We start from the raw sequence: 15990 nt of genomic DNA, 5'->3' as shown, positions 1-15990 counted from the left end.
CTTATGGTCCCCACAAGTTAGGTAACTGATTGGGTTTATCCTTCTAAGTTGGCTGGGTTTATGCCTCCAAATTGGCTTCTAGAAATCTCAGATTCAAATATGTACCCCCTCCTACCCTGTAGTATTCATGTAGACCTCTCCAGTGTGCATTTCTATTTTAGTCTTATTCCTGGCTATAACATATTTTATTTTAGCCTTTTTTTGGCTATAACATATGCCCCTATTCTTGTCTTGTCTTTGTCACCTACTGCTGGGTTATTTCATATTAGATTTTGTATCTCTTTATAGGCTGCCTTGTTTAAAATTAGATATAATTTTTTAAAAAATAAAAACTCTTATTCTGCAATATTTGCCTAGTGAGGCTGCCTGATACAGTTTTACTCACCACTAGATATACGTAATTATGGGTGAAGCTCAGAAAATAGCACAATCACATCAGAAACCAGTACAGGGAGTAAAGGCTCCCCGCTTTCTGGAGACGTTCAAAGAAAAGCTGGAGGACTTCAGATCAGAGGTGCATTATCAAGCATGGCATCTCTTCCCTCCCTACCAGCAAAGGAGAAGTTGGAGAAAAGATACTTCTACTACCTGCAGCCATCATTCACTAGGTGAGATGAGAATTACCCAGGCTGCCCATGATGCCCTCTGGGATCTGAAAAGGAGACTCCTTTCTCCTTAGCTGCAACAATGATTTGTGCTTACATAGTTTGGAAGAGAAATGTTCTAACTCCTTTGTACCTTGGTGTGTTCATATCTATAAACCATGAGTCTATTTACTGAGCATCTCTTCCTCCCAGAAATGGCTACACCTATACCTGAGCTGGCACATATAAGTGAGCAGAGGCAACTTGCCACAAAACAGGCACACAGGTGTTGTGACACTGAAGAGTTATAGCAATTTGATCAAGGAACTACTATATGAGCATCTCCAAGCCCAGGGAACCTGGACTCCCATCCCTAGCTTTCCTACCTCTGATCTTGTTTTGCCCATACCAACTTAGAGACAGCTTGAGGATGAAAAATAATTTAATTAACAGAATGCTATTTTTTAGGTTATGATTTTTGTCATTGTCATTAATTACAGAATAATGTCTACAAACCCAAATTAGCATAATAGGTGACTCAATAATTCCTTGTGTGCTCTGCTTAGTCACTAAGTCGTGTCCAACTCTTTGGGATCCTGTGAAAGGCAGCCCACCAGGCTCCTCTGTCCATGAGATTTCCCAGGCAAGAATATTGGAGTGGGTTACCAATCATTTTCTCTTCCAGGGGATCTTCCCGACCCAGGGATCGAACCTGCATCTCCTGCATTGGTGTTCTTTATCACTGAGCCAGCTGGGAAGCCCCAGTAAATCCTTACAATTGCTATTATCAATCAGATCACAAAAACTCAAAAGAGAATTCTTTTTTTTTCCTAAAAACTGTAAAATATGTGTTGAAGACTTTCCGCTTGAAAGAACCCACACAGATGCATCATAAATTGCTGCCATTAAAAATTACTATTTGGACTTAATATTGTTTTGAGTTCATAGTCTATATTTTATAGTTCCACTCTTCCAAGCTGTAAAGCATTATAATAAACAAAAAAATATTAACAATGTTTGTCTCAGAGACTCACTATTCCCTTTATGCTAGGAGGCTCACCACACTTTCCTCCGGTCTGAACACCAACCTTTAATTAAATGTATGTCTGCAATGTCTATCCCTCATATACCATTCCAGATGTCTATCCAGTGAGAAGGGGTCCCTGGGCCTTTTTGTGGTTGATGTCCGAGTCACTTTCCTGCTTTTACTGGGCAGTAAGCCAAATAAATGATCTAAAGCATTCAAAGTAGACATCAAAATTAAAAAATTTTATTCATATGAAATTCAGGATCATGCACCCTGTTTTATGAAGCATGAGTGCTGTCAACAAACTAGAGGAGATTTTTTAAAATAAAGTCATCCCCCTGTAAATTTACTCAACACCATTGTCTCCAGACAGGGAGACAGTTTACTTCAGACAAAGCAGAGTGAGTATGGCATAATCATCTGAAAGATTTGAGCTAAAATGTAGCTTATTGCAGAGCGAGTTATTTTCCAAATCTCTAGACCCACAAACTTTCTCTGGTGAGTTAAAATGACATTAAATTCCATGCATATGTGTGCAGCCCACAAAAACACCAAAAGACAATGAATTTAGCACCAGCCCAGAATTCCAATCACACTGTGAAGCTGTGACTCACAGTTTCTTCCCATCAAGGTCAGTACCTAATGTGTAGACACCCAAGTTCCTCACCCCCAGGAAGAAAATGTTCCTCTCTAATTCTCTGCTTTCCATCAACACCTTCAGCCTAGCATCACATTAGGATTAGTTTTGACCATTCGTCTCTCCTGCTGGGCTGCAAGAGAGTTGGAAACAGAAACCATCTTGTTACTAGTTTTATCACCAAGAGCTTCTGTATCATAGGTGATCGATTTGTTGGACTGAATAAAAGATCTAGTTCCTTTTTGTTTAGGAGAGTTTAAGGAGACATTTCACCTTACCTTTCCCAGGACATTCTTGTGATTACACCCAGACGGTCAATTTTAATGAAATGCTGAAACTGGAAATAATGTGGCAGGTCATAATAAATGCCAGTTCAGGAATGCCTTAAAAGTGTGTTTCTCCAATACAATGCAGTATTGTGCTCTTTCCAAGGGCCATAACTTACCCAACCCATTTTGACAGATTCTAATGAACCAAATGTTGTGTATGACAATATCCATTACCTGTGCTCACTGCAGTTTGACAGCAATTGCATCCAGAGAAACACTGTATCCTAAGCAGGCTGTTTCTAAAGAAATATATCCCTTTCACACAAAGAAAGATAAACAAGAATGCATGATGATCTGATGAAAATCCAATCTGATTTAAGAAGTAGAAAAATAATCTAGCACAAGTGAGGAAAATTCAATAAATTCCATGAAATGCAATGGAAAAAAAATAACAGCTTTCTGGAATATGATCAACTGGTTAAAACAGAGCTGAACATTGTTTAAATAGCTTCTAATATAGTTCTACAGCATTTCCTGTAATATATACTTATTATTAAGGATAAAAGCTACAACCTTGGTATATATTATTGCCCATTATTCAAACGGAATAGTTTTCTTGGAAAATCCATTTTTAAGGAAGAACATGGATCCCAACATGTTCCTTTAATTTCCACTTTTACACGTATGTTCTGATCTGATAAAGGAAGCATCTGTTAGATGGATGAAATATACAGAGATGACTCATTTATCTGACAACGTTAGGGAAATGAGTAATTTTCCAAATAAAGAAGGATGCCCTCCAGAGTCTCATTTTTAGCTTAACTCTTTTAAAATGGAAAGCATACATTAAAGTCTTTAAATTAGGGACCTAGGAAATAAACTTGACAACTTCTTGATGCTCAGCATCATTTCAGGGAACATGACATAGATACACTACCACGTATAAAATAAATAGTATGGGAACCTGCTGCATAACACAGGGAGCTCAGCTCCACGTTTTGTGATAACCTAGAGAGGTCGCGGAGAGTCGGACATGACTGAGCGACTGAACTGAACTGAACTGAGAGGGGTGGGATGGGGGTAGGAGGGAGGCTCAAGAGGGAGAGAATATATGTATATACTTCGCTGATTTCACTTTGTGTACAGCAGAAACTAACACAACATTGCAAAACATTTATACTCCAATAATAAAATTTTAAAAATAAATAAATAAAAAGCTAACTGCTCCCAAGCACTAAGCTTTTGAGTTCTTGAGGATGGTTTTGGCTTTGTTATGAAACTGAGCTATGGTCTCTCAAACCCCAATCTCCACCCCACCACGCCCCGCCCCAATTCTTGCCCCTCTGCCACACAGAGTGGCCCAGCACCACTCTACGGAGGATTCTCCAGTCTCAGTCCTCTGTTCAACACTCCAGGCTGCGGGTGGCATTTCAGACGCAGCTCTGCAGGTTGCATTCCTGGAGTTCCCACCTGGACAATGCATCGGTTTGGAACCTCCTTCCCAGGTGACTCAGTCGTAAAGAATCTACCTGCCAACGCAGGAGATGCAGGAGATGCAGGTTCTATTTCTGGGTTGGGAAGATCCCCTGGAGAAGGAAATGGCAACCCACTCCAGTATTCTTGCCTGGAGAATCCCATGGACAGAGGAGCCTGGCGGACTGCAGTCCATAGGGTTGCAAAGAGTCGGACACAACTGAGCGACTGAACACAGCACATTTAAGACAAGAGAGATGACCAGTGCTCCTGGTCTTATCACTAGCACCTTCTCTGGGTAATCAGTACCCATAAGTGACCAAGCACCTTCTAAAATGTTCCATATCATTTTTAAACATCAGATTTTTAATGTCAGTTTTATTGGGTTGGCCAAAGAGTTCATTCAGGTTTTTCCATAAAATGTTACAGAAAAACCCAAACAAACTTTTTGGCTAACTGAATATCCATGGTGTTATCCATAATGTAAAGAAAAGTTAGGATCTACAGGTCAGCTACCACATCGCTAGATTACCTGCTCTTTGACAATTCTGTCCCTCTGAAATTAATGCAAAAAGCCTAGTCCTGGGTGGTCTTTTTCAATTTGAGATCCAGAGAAGTACAGTATTTTTGAATTTTTTATACTGAGTTTCCATTGCTGACATAATCTGAAAAATTAATCTAAGCATGTTATGGCCCAGCTGAGGGGTGGGGGAGCGGGACATCTGACATCTGTTCCCTTTTGTATTTATGTTGCTGATTGTTTTCAAGTTGATGGGTCACCCAAAGTGATGGGTTTTACTTTCAAGGAAATCTTTCCTAAACCAGAGTGCAAGTTCTCAGGTTTTGAGCATTACTGCAAGGGAACATTTCCAGAAGGTCTTCTTCCAAGGTCAAACATGTCCAACCTCAATTTTAATACCCTTTTCATCACAAAATTATTCTATTAAATGATTTAACATGAACAACTTTAAAGAGCAATGCAAATTACTGTTTCAAACTAATACTTTATTGATTAGCATTTGTATCAATAGATAGATATTCATGTTCACGTTACAGTATGAATTTTACCCAAATGTGGGGTGAAGGGAATCAATGCGTACGGGTTTATGTAGGGGAAATTGAACACCTGCACGTAAACATCTCCCAAGGCTGAATCCTGCAGACATCTGTGCTCTACAAACTGAAAAAAAGGAAAAGGTTTCCATAGGAAAATAAAGTTTCTCCATAAAAGACAAAAGTAAAGGTGAGGTCTTCTGCCTTATTATGATCCATGAGACATAGAACTTGGTGGTCACTTATTCAGTGTGAGTCTTGAGTATATCCATTCCCTAATCTTTTCCATTTGTTAAAACTGCCCCCACCCTTCAAAGTATTCCAGTATTGTTAGCCACTCCCCCTGAGTGACCCTTCCTCACTATTTAGAAAGAATATTTATCATGTTTTAAATGATCAAAGTATTGTACAGTCATCTGTAGAAAGCCTAGAGAATATACTTAAAAGAAAATTTAAAACATCCATAATTATGCAGTCCAAAGATAACCACTGTTAACAGCTTGGGGTATTTCTTGGTGTTTTTCTTTCTGTCCACATATGAAAAAAATTGAAGACTTCTATGATTTTGTGACCCAATCTTACAATCTATGGATATAATGTTAATGTTTCCCATGTTATTTTGAAAGCGCACATATAATAAAAATTTTGTAATAGTCCATGTTAGAAATCCCATAATTTATTCAACCATTTCCATATGGTTTAATATTTAAATTGCTCCTGGTTGTCACATATTATGAATAATGATGAGATCACTGTAATTTTGCATAAAACTTTTTAAAAAAACTTAAAATATTCCCTTGACTAATTCCCAGAAAAGACATAAGTTGGCTAAAAGTAAACATATTTTTAAGGCTCCGAATAAAGATTACAAAGCTGCTTATCAAAAAGCATTGCACATATTATTATTCAATAGCATTACATAGCCTAATCTTTTGTGTCACAATTGCCAGCACAAGGTTTTCATATTTTTCCTTTTTTAAAGTAAAGTTGTGGTGGGGGATGCTATTTGGTCATTGTAATACATTTTATTGATTACAAGTAAAGTGGAGCTTTTCCTCATGAGTTAACAGGTTTTTGCTTTCCTTTTAGAAGAATAAATTATTTTCCTTTACTACTTTTTTTACTTTTTCTCACAAAGTATTTTACACAGTATTTTAACATAATTTGTATATATTATTTTCCTTTAACTTTTCATTTGAATGATTTTCAGTAAATGTACATTTTTAAGCCTTCTAAATAGTCAAACCTACCAATACACTCTATTTTCCATTCATTCTAAGTTTCTCCATTAGAAATTTGAGAAACATCTACTTTTACAGTCTATTATATTTTTATGGTTTAATTTTTATTTAACTCTTCAATCCATATGGAATTTATTTTGGCATATGGAAAAGACTTTAACGTTCTCTAAATAGTTAACCGACTATTCTATACCACATGTTGAATATAGTAAATGTGTACATTTACTGAAAGTATTTGAGACTATAAGTTTACCTCTTAATATAGATTGTAGTTAATTATGATTTTTTGATACAGTATTCTCTTTTTGGTTATTTCCTACAAAGTCTGTAATTATATTTCTCATGTCCTCTTTGGCCAATAATTGCTTTAGGAGAATATTTTTAAATGTCCAAGAGTTTATACTTTTTGTCTTAAAAACGTCTTGTCTTAATGTTTATTTGGATTATTTAGATTCAGAGAACTTGGGCTACATTCATCTCCATATGCTAATTTTTCTACATTTGCATTTCCTAAATTTTAAAATGCTGCTTCTCACTTTTTAAAAAAATCAGAATGCAATATAATTAATACATATATTAGCGATATTTGTGAATTTTCTTCACAAAATCTTTTAGTAAATCAAAAGTGACTTATAGCATTTATTTAATTTCTTCTTCTCTTCCACTCAATCTCTTCTGTCATTTGTGAGTATATATTAATAAGTTAGCTCTCTGAGATCTGTATAACATAGCTACTACCATCTTCTTCTCAACAATTTTATTACCCTGTCCTTTTCCTCTGTTACTAAGTTTCTGAAATTTATTTTCATAATGCAATTTTCTGTAAAACCAGAATACTTAATACTGACTACATCTTGATTTCTTTGAAACTGTGTGTGTGTGTTTGCTCACCCACTCTTTGCGGCCCCATGGACTGTAGCCTGCCAGGCTCCTCTGTCCATGGGATTCTCCAGGCAAGAAGAGGAATGGGTGTCATTTCCTACTCAAGATATTCCCAAACCAGAGATCAAACTGACATCGACGCAAGGATTTTGGGAGAGGGGAGGAAGCAGAGAAGGATGTGTGTAAAGACAGAGATGGAGAAGAGTCCCATGAATGGACACACAAAAGCGTCATTAATAAAACCAGGCCTAGACTTCCCTGGTGGTCCAGGGGTTAAGAATCCACCTGCCAATGCAGAGGACGGGGGTTCGATCCCTAATCAAGGAACTAAGATACCATATGCCACAGGGCAACTAAACCCATGCACAGCAAATACTGAGCCTGAGAGACACAACTAAGACTTGTCACAGCTAAATAAATAAATAATTTTTTTTAAGTTTTGGCTTTTTTTCCCCAAAATTATTTATTTTTAATCAAAAGAAAATTGCTTCACAATATGGTATTGGCCTCTGCCATACATCAACATGAGTCAGCCAAAGGTATACATGTGTCCCCTCCGCCTTTAACTTCCCTCCCACTTCCCACCCCTTCCCACCCATATAGGTTGTTATAGAACCCTGGTTTGAGTTCCCTGTGTGAATTCCCAAGGGTTATCTATTTTACACATGGTATATGCTTCCATGTTACTCTCTTGAAAAACCCAGGCCTGAAAATTTATTGGAAGACAATGCCAAGTGAATGTCCAGATGGACACCCCTAACAGCTACACTCTTGTTCCCCACTGGCTCTTGGAATGACCCACCAAGCACAGTAGCCAGCAGCACCTCAAACTCAGGTCCACTGATCTCAACTGGTAACTCCAGCCCAACAATGCACAGAAATGCCCTGGTTGGAAAGCTGAGTGACCACCTGTCCCAGTTTGCCTGGATGATTTCAGTCCTAAGAAAACTGGGACAGTTGGTCACCCTACAAAAGTGGACACGAGACTTATATTAAAAGTATCATAAACGGTTAGATAGAAAATAACACTAGAGACACTTTTATTTTTTTTTAAGCAAATGGATCTTTTATTTATTTATTTTATTGGAGGCTAATTATTTTACAATATTATATTGGTTGGTTTTGCCATACACTGACATGAATCTGCCCCGAGTGTACATATGTTCCCCTTCTTGAACCCCCCTCCCACATCCCTCCTCTCCTTATCCTCCCTCTGGGTCATCCCCGCACACCAGCACCGAGCATCCTGTATCATGCATTGACCCTGAACTATTATCATATGTGAAACGAATCGCCAGTTCAGGGTCAATGCATGATACAGGATGCTCGGTGCTGGTGTGTGGGGATGAGACACTTTTAAAGATATTTATGATTTCTTTATTTGGCTGTGCTGGGTCTTAGTTGTGGCATATGAGATCTTAGATTCCTAACCAATTGACCCCATGTTCCCTCCGTTGACAACATGATTTAGCCACTGGACCACCAGGGAAGTCTCTGTGGACACTTTCAAGATACTTTTCCAACTGGTCTCAGGCATCCATGTGTCAGAACCATCCACCTACCACCTGAACAGCCCTCCAGAGGCTTCTGCTACCCAAAGTCCACACCCAAGAAATACTGTCCACAGTGATACAGTCTCAAGCATGAGCAGATAAAAGCATCCACGAAACGTCCCAAACCTCCCAGAGCCTTAGCCCCTCAAGAACCTCTTTACAAGCCATGCCTGCACTTTTGTGCTGTAGGCCAGGACTTGCCCAACCAAAAACAACATTTCCAAACTCCAAATCAGCCAATCAAAACATAATGCTTAATATCCCTCATGATAGGGTATAAATTCCACTATTGCCTGGACATTTAGCCCTTACAACTTCAGCTTGCAGAGAGTCAGCAAAGTCTTTTCTGGCCTGACATGGCTCTCTCACCCAGCCAGCAAATCCACTCACCTTTGTCTTATAGCTCTCTCCATCTCTGTTCTTCCTCCTTGACAAGAGAAAGAAATAACATGCTTCCATCCAGTCTTCTATCTGCCACTTACTCCCCATCTGCATAGCAAGCCTGAAAGGCCAGCTTCCTGGCCCTAGCCCTGCCTTGGTCCAAGACAGCAGACACCACTAAAGTTCACTCACATTGCTATGCCTGAAGCGGAAGAGACCACAGTAGATTGTGAACCCTGACATTCATTAAAAAGAAATTTATATTTTGTAGCAAAGAAGAGGGGCCCAATGGCTTTTGTGTGTGTGTTTGTGTCTGTGTGTGTGTGTGTGTCCCAATAAAGTTTTATTTACAAAAACTGAAGAGTGGGGCAGGTTTTGACCTGTAGGCAGTACTTTGGAGGCTACTGATTTAAGTGACTTGTTCAAGGTCATAGGTCTGATGAGTATCAGAATTTGGATAGAATTCAGATCTCTTGATTTCCAATGTGCTTTTCCATTCCACTATGTTGTTGCCTTTATAATTTATTTTGCATTCATCACACACTACCTTGTTTTATTATTAATCTTATATGGCTACTTATGATCTTTTGGTAGTCCAAGAGGCAGTGGACATCCAAGGACTGAGGGTGACACAGTAGAGCGATTACAAGTAACCTAGTCTCAAAGTGCTTGAAGACCAAGTACATCCTGGGCAGGGACAGGTCAGACCTCAGAGAGAAGAGAAATCTGGGCACAATCAGCAAGGCTGCACTGGGAACTGTTTGGAACTTCAACAGCTTGTATCTACCGTTTAACTCACCTGATGAATGTAATTTGAAAAATTTCACAGTACCCCAAAAATGAGTCAAAGAAGACAGCATTAGAAGAGGAAAATGTCTGCATGGTTCAAAAGCTCAACTGACTCTCCATTAACATCTCTTTCTTTTATGCTTGAGAATGAGTTGATGTGCAAAAAACTCCATGATAATGAAATTCAGAGTGCACGTATACCAAAGTGAATCAGAGCAGCATGTATGGCTACATGTGCAGTATTCATGTATCTGCAATGTGCCTGAATTAGGAATCAAGTACAAGTCATTCCAATTACTGTGTTCCTGTCTTCTAGCACCGCTCTAATGAGAAAGCAAGCTCGTGGTCTAACTCTTTGGAATACTGAAGGAGCCTAACTACATTTGACCAAGATTACTCACTAACAAAGGAATGAACTATTCAAACTCAAATGGCTCGCTGCTTAAAAACATTATACACACAGGCCAGAAACAACAAAGAAAACTCTCCTATGCAGAGAACATATGAGCTGCCCATTTAGATCCTCAGAGACACTGGCAGTGTCCTATAGGTTCAAGGGTCGTGTCCATCTCCCTTCATGAGAAACTTCAGAAGCTGGTATATACTTTCTAAGTTAAAAACTATTATATGAATAACTTGGGAACATCAAGTGATATTTCTGAGGCCTGCCAATAATTTAACCACAATGAAGCTCCTGGCCAAGATATTCATAAAAAGTTCAGAAGAAGTTACTTTGAGAAAGATGGACTCGCAGCAAACAGATTTCTTGTCCTTAGAAAGAATATATAAATCAATACTCAAACTAGCAAAATGAAAATTCAGTTTGTTCATAATCATTGAAGAAAAAAGACATTTATAAGTTTAGAAAGAAGACTCCACAAAGAGTTCATTATTAACATGTTATTGTTACGATGCATTTTAAAAATTCATTCAAACATTGCTCTCATACTTTTCCTTCCCACAGATTAGATGTAAAAAATGTCTTAACTGAGCTGCAGGGCAAAAAACAGACACTTGGCTTTGCTACTTCTTGGCTGTGTGATCTTGGGTAAGACACTGTTCCTCTCTGGAGCTCCACTTCCTCACCTGAAAAAACAGAATCCCTAAACTTCCTTCCAACTCTGTCATTCTATAATTCCAGGGCCACGCATCCTCCCTGCTGATGGAAATAGTAAAGAAAATACAAACTGAAGTGGCATTTTGAGACAAGAAATCATACAAGTAGGCAAAGAGTTAACTTGACTCCAATGATGATGTTATGATACCTCAGATGACGTTATTCTGATTTTTGACAAACAGAATTTTACAATCATAGAGTTTTACAGATGTAGAATGAAACTCTGAATTTGACTTCAGGAAAGGAAATGAAATTCTTGAAAATAATGCTGTCTAAGGTGAGAGGGGGTATGGAGGAAGGAGATGCTAGAAGTCAGACTTAAAGAGCTAAAAGGAGGAGGGAAAAGCAGTAGGAGAAAATAAGAATTTGGAAATCAAGTAGTCACTGAAAGCAACGGTAGATGAGAGCATAGGTGACAGTGATTTTAACTTGAAAAAAAAATCTTGAATCCACTTAAATGTGGGCAGAAAGAGACAAAATAAATACCAGATCGGTCAGTGGCAGATGGTGACAGGAAAGAAGAGATGGTGGGTGCGAACAGTATAAAAGGATCTCTGCAGGGGACTTCTCTGTCCAGTGGTTAGGACTCCATGCTTCCAGTGCAGGGGGCTCAGGTTCTGTGCCTGGTGGGGAAGCTAAGATCCCACATGCCTTGAAGCCACAAAACCAACAAAATATAAAAGGGCCTCTGCAACACAAAGTCCAGGTGGTTCTCTCCCAAATGTCCATAAGCTTACATTAAAACTTACCCTAGGTTAATTAAGCTCCAATACTTTGGCCACCTGATACCAAGAGCCAATGCACTGGAAAAGACCCTGGTGCTGTGAAAAACTGAGGGCAGGAGGAGAAGGGGGAAAGAGAGGATGAGATGGTGGGGTGCCATCACTGACTTGATGGACATGAGACTGAGCAAACTCCAGGAGACAGTGAAGGACAGGGAGGCTTGACGTGCTGCAGTCCATGAGGTTACAAAGAGTCAGGCATGACTTAGCAACTGAACAACAAACAGTTAATTCCAAATTCTCAAGGAGTTAAGAATGAGCTCATGCAGCAGCTCATGAATATGAAATTATTCCCTTGGATCTGCTAAGGTCTCCAAAGCCCTATTCATTGTAATAGTGATGGTGGTTTAGCTGCTGAGTGGTGTCCGACTCTTACAACTCCATGGACTGTAGGCCACCAGGCTCCTCTGTCCCTGGGATTTCCCAGGCAAGAATACTGCAGTAGGTTGTCATTTTTCTTCTCCAGGGGATCTTCCCAACCCAGGGATCAAACTCAGGTCTTCTGCATTGCAGGCGAATTCTTTACTGATTGAGCCACCAGGGAAGCCCACTGTAACAGTGGAATTGGGATTTTTAGGAAAAGAGATAATTTTTGACATGATTCTTCCAAGAGAAGCAGCTGGGTGTATCTCAGAGTGGGAGAACCTAAAGTTTAGAATATAAGTTTCAGCTTTTTTCACATAACCATCTGGGTGTCCTTGAGTAAGTCATCTGCATGTTCAGAGTGTCTGTTTCCTTGACTCTTGAAATGCAGCATTTGAGAAAAGTCTCCACCAGCTATAAAATCCTATGATTCTCTAAGTAATAGTTTACCGCATCGCTGGCATGACTGCCTTGATCATCAGCACGATCCAATTAACACTCTTGGCAATGTAGAATATTTCTGTAGTTTAGAAAAGTAGACTATTTAGGACAGGAAGGAGTTTGGAACATGAAATACTGTTACTTTGTTTTTCAAAACAAATAAGGGGGCTTCCCTAGTGGCTCAATAGTAAAGAATCTGCCTGCCAATGCAGGAGACATGGGTTCCATCCCTGGTTCGGGAAGATCCCACATGCCACAGGGCAACTAAGCCCATGCACCACAACTGCTGAGCCAGAGCCCTAGAGCCCAGTGCTCTGCAACAAGAAGCCACCATAATGAGAAGCCTGTGTACCGCAACTAGAGAGCAGTCCCTGCTCATGGCAACTAAAGAAAAGTCCGCACAGCAACAAATACCCAGCCCAGCCAAAAATATTTCTTTTAAAAAAAAAATGAGGACTCTGAGGTCCAAAGATGCTGAATGACTTTGTTCAATTACAAGCCAATTAGTGGCAGAAGCAAGACAAAGCCTGCCTGGCTAGTCCTGCCTGCACTAAAATGCATGGCTACCAACTGGCTTCAGGATGGCGTACTTCACTAGAAGCTGCCCCAGTCCCTTTATAACCCATAGAGCGCTTTTTATGTGACTCATTAAACACAGCCTACATCACAGCTGGGCTTTACTGGCCTCGGGGCTCTTAGTTTTCCAGACATCTAATCCAGGGGACATTGGAAGAGTGACCTGAAGGTCGTCATGAAAATACACCAGAATCGAGTACTTTAAAAAGTCCTACAGGGTCGTCGAAGACAGCAAGTATCTACACACTGTCTGCCCACTTCCCATTTTATCAAATGAATATTCGACAGGCGGAAGTTCCTAGTGAACCCAGTCCTGACCCACAACTTCAGGGACCAGACAGCAGCCTCCACAGCATAAGCACTTTGTCACTCTGGCTTCAGGCTGCTGGGACAGTGGGATGGCTGCCCTGAAAACCTCTGAGAGACAACCTGGGGATTTCTGTGTAGGAGCGATGCTGCCTGCCACGCAATATGCTGCGAATATGCTCTGAGATGAGACAGTTGGTTGCAGATAGCACAAGGTATAGACATTAAAACCTGACTACATCGGATCCAGCAACCTGGTTGAATCTCTCAGATATCATAATGTGGGAAAGAAGTTGAACACAGATGAGTATGTGCTGTATGATCCCATCAAAACTGGGTCATTTGTAGAGACGTGGATGGACCTAGAGTCTGTCATACAGAGTGAAGTTATAAGTCAGAAAGAGAAAGACAAATATTGCATATTAACATCTATATCTAGAAAAATGGTATGGATAAACCTCTTTGCAGGGCAAGAATAGAGACAGCGACATGGAGAACAAACAAATGGACATCAAGTGGGAAAAGAGGAGTGTGAAATAAATTGGTAGATTGGGAATGACATACACATTGATACTACATATAAAATAGATAACTAATGAGAAAATACTCTTTAGCACAGGGAACTGTACTCAGTGCTCTGTAGTGACCTAAATGGGAAGGAAATCCAAAAAAGAGGGAGTATACGAATATGTAGCGCTTCCCTGGTGGCTCAGCGGTCAAGAATCCACCTGCAACGCAGGAGACTCAGGTTCAATCCCTGGGTCAGGAAGATCTCCTGGAGGAGGGCATGGCAACCCACTCCAGTATTCTTGCCTAGAGAATGCCATGGACAGAGGAGTCTGGTGGGCTACTGTCCATGGGGTTGCAAAGAGTCAGACATGACTGAAACAACTGAGCATGTATGCACGTGTATACATATGACTGATTCACTTTGCTGTACTAACACAACATTGTAAGGCAATTATATCCCAATTAAAAAAAAACAGAAAAAATAAAATAAAAACCAAAATGAATCTATAACAGTGATAGAAGTCAGACTAGTGATTACTTCCTGGGTGAGAGATATTGACCAGAAGGGGTCCATGGAGCTTCCTAGGGTGGGGGAATGTTTAATTGCTGGATCTGGGTGGTAGTTACATAGTCAAAAAGATTTTTAAAAACTGGTCAACTTCTACACTTCAGATATGGGTGTCACTTACTATATGTATGTTATACTTTAATAAACAATGAATTTAACATATCGTGTGCAGACCCTTGATATGACTGAAGAGTATGCTTCTTTTCTTTTCCATAAGAGTATCTGAGATTCTCTGAATTGAATCTTCGCAAATAATATTACTAGCAATAAGAATAGCTACATGAAGTACTTTTATGCATCAGAACCTGTGCAGGCAGACCTAGGAACTACCTGAATTATCTCCTCTAATTCTTAAAACATTTCTGTGAGGTTGACCAATACCATCATATATCTCACAGATGACAAAACTAAGGCACAGAGAAGTGAAGTAACTTGTCCAAAGTCACACAGAAAGTAAAATATCAGAACTGAAATTCAAACCCAAAGCAATCTGACTCCTGAGTCTATGTTCTTAACTTTTCGTCACATTTGATGGTATGTTGCAGGACGGGGGATGTTTTCAAACTAAGGAATATTTTATCTAACTTTTCTCTGATATTACAGTGCAGTTTGCACACTCAGCATGAAGAGGAAAGAGGATCCAGGCTTGGGTTGATAGGTTAACAATTCTCTAGTTGATTACATTCTTGAGATTCATCCAACAGATACACCTAGTTTGGTACCAATGCCTCTTTTTTTTGCCTTTAATAGCAGAGGGTAGGTGCTATTATTGGCTTGTTATAGTTTGACTTTGTTCCTTCAGTGAAAAGAAACACACGGTGGGAGCAACACAGAATGTTTTCACAGGATATCCACTGGGCCCTTCAGAACACTATGTCCTAGGACAGAATTTCCACCGCATGCCACATGCTTTTAAGGTCTGCTTTAGGCTTTTTGGAAAGACTGAAGGGGCTTACTTTCCTCTTCAGATAGCGTTTATATTGTTATGATATTAAATATAATTTATCTGTAGAAGCTGGAGAAGGCATTAACCACTCTTTAATTAAAAAACACAAAGCTCGTGATTTTCCAGACATCCTCTTCTGTCCTTTACTGGCTCCTCGATTAGTTTCTCTGAAACTTTCCTATGAAAACCTATTAAATCATTAATTTCTCGATTGAAAGGAGACATAAATCATAGTTGAAGCTCCAACACTTTGGCCACCTGAAACAAAGAGCTGACTCACTGGGAAAGATTCTGATGCTGGGAAAGATTGAGGGCAAGAGAAGGGAGGGACAGAGGATGAGATGGTTGGATGGCATCACTGACTCAATGGACATAAGTTTCAGCAAACTCCAGGACACAGTGAAAGACAGGGAAGCCTGGTGTGCTGCAGTGGATTGGGTTGCAAAGAGTAAGTCATGATTTAGTGACCGAACAACAACAAATCATAGATTC

At 39.7% G+C, this 15990-nt stretch overlaps 1 protein-coding gene across 5 annotated transcripts in view; it reads right to left on the bottom strand.

Annotated features, from left to right (window-relative positions):
- LOC129550338 (ADAMTS-like protein 3) overlaps positions 1–15990 on the bottom strand; it is a 408047-nt gene that overhangs the window by 319948 nt on the left and 72109 nt on the right. The window lies entirely within an intron of this gene.

The sequence above is a fragment of the Moschus berezovskii genome, chromosome 21 (genome assembly GCF_049115385.1).
Source record: "Moschus berezovskii isolate FMDL1 chromosome 21, NW_MosBer_1.0, whole genome shotgun sequence".
NCBI classification, from domain to species: Eukaryota; Metazoa; Chordata; class Mammalia; order Artiodactyla; family Moschidae; genus Moschus; species Moschus berezovskii.
Note: the sequence above shows the minus strand (reverse complement) of the source record. Positions and strands in the feature narration are given on the sequence as shown.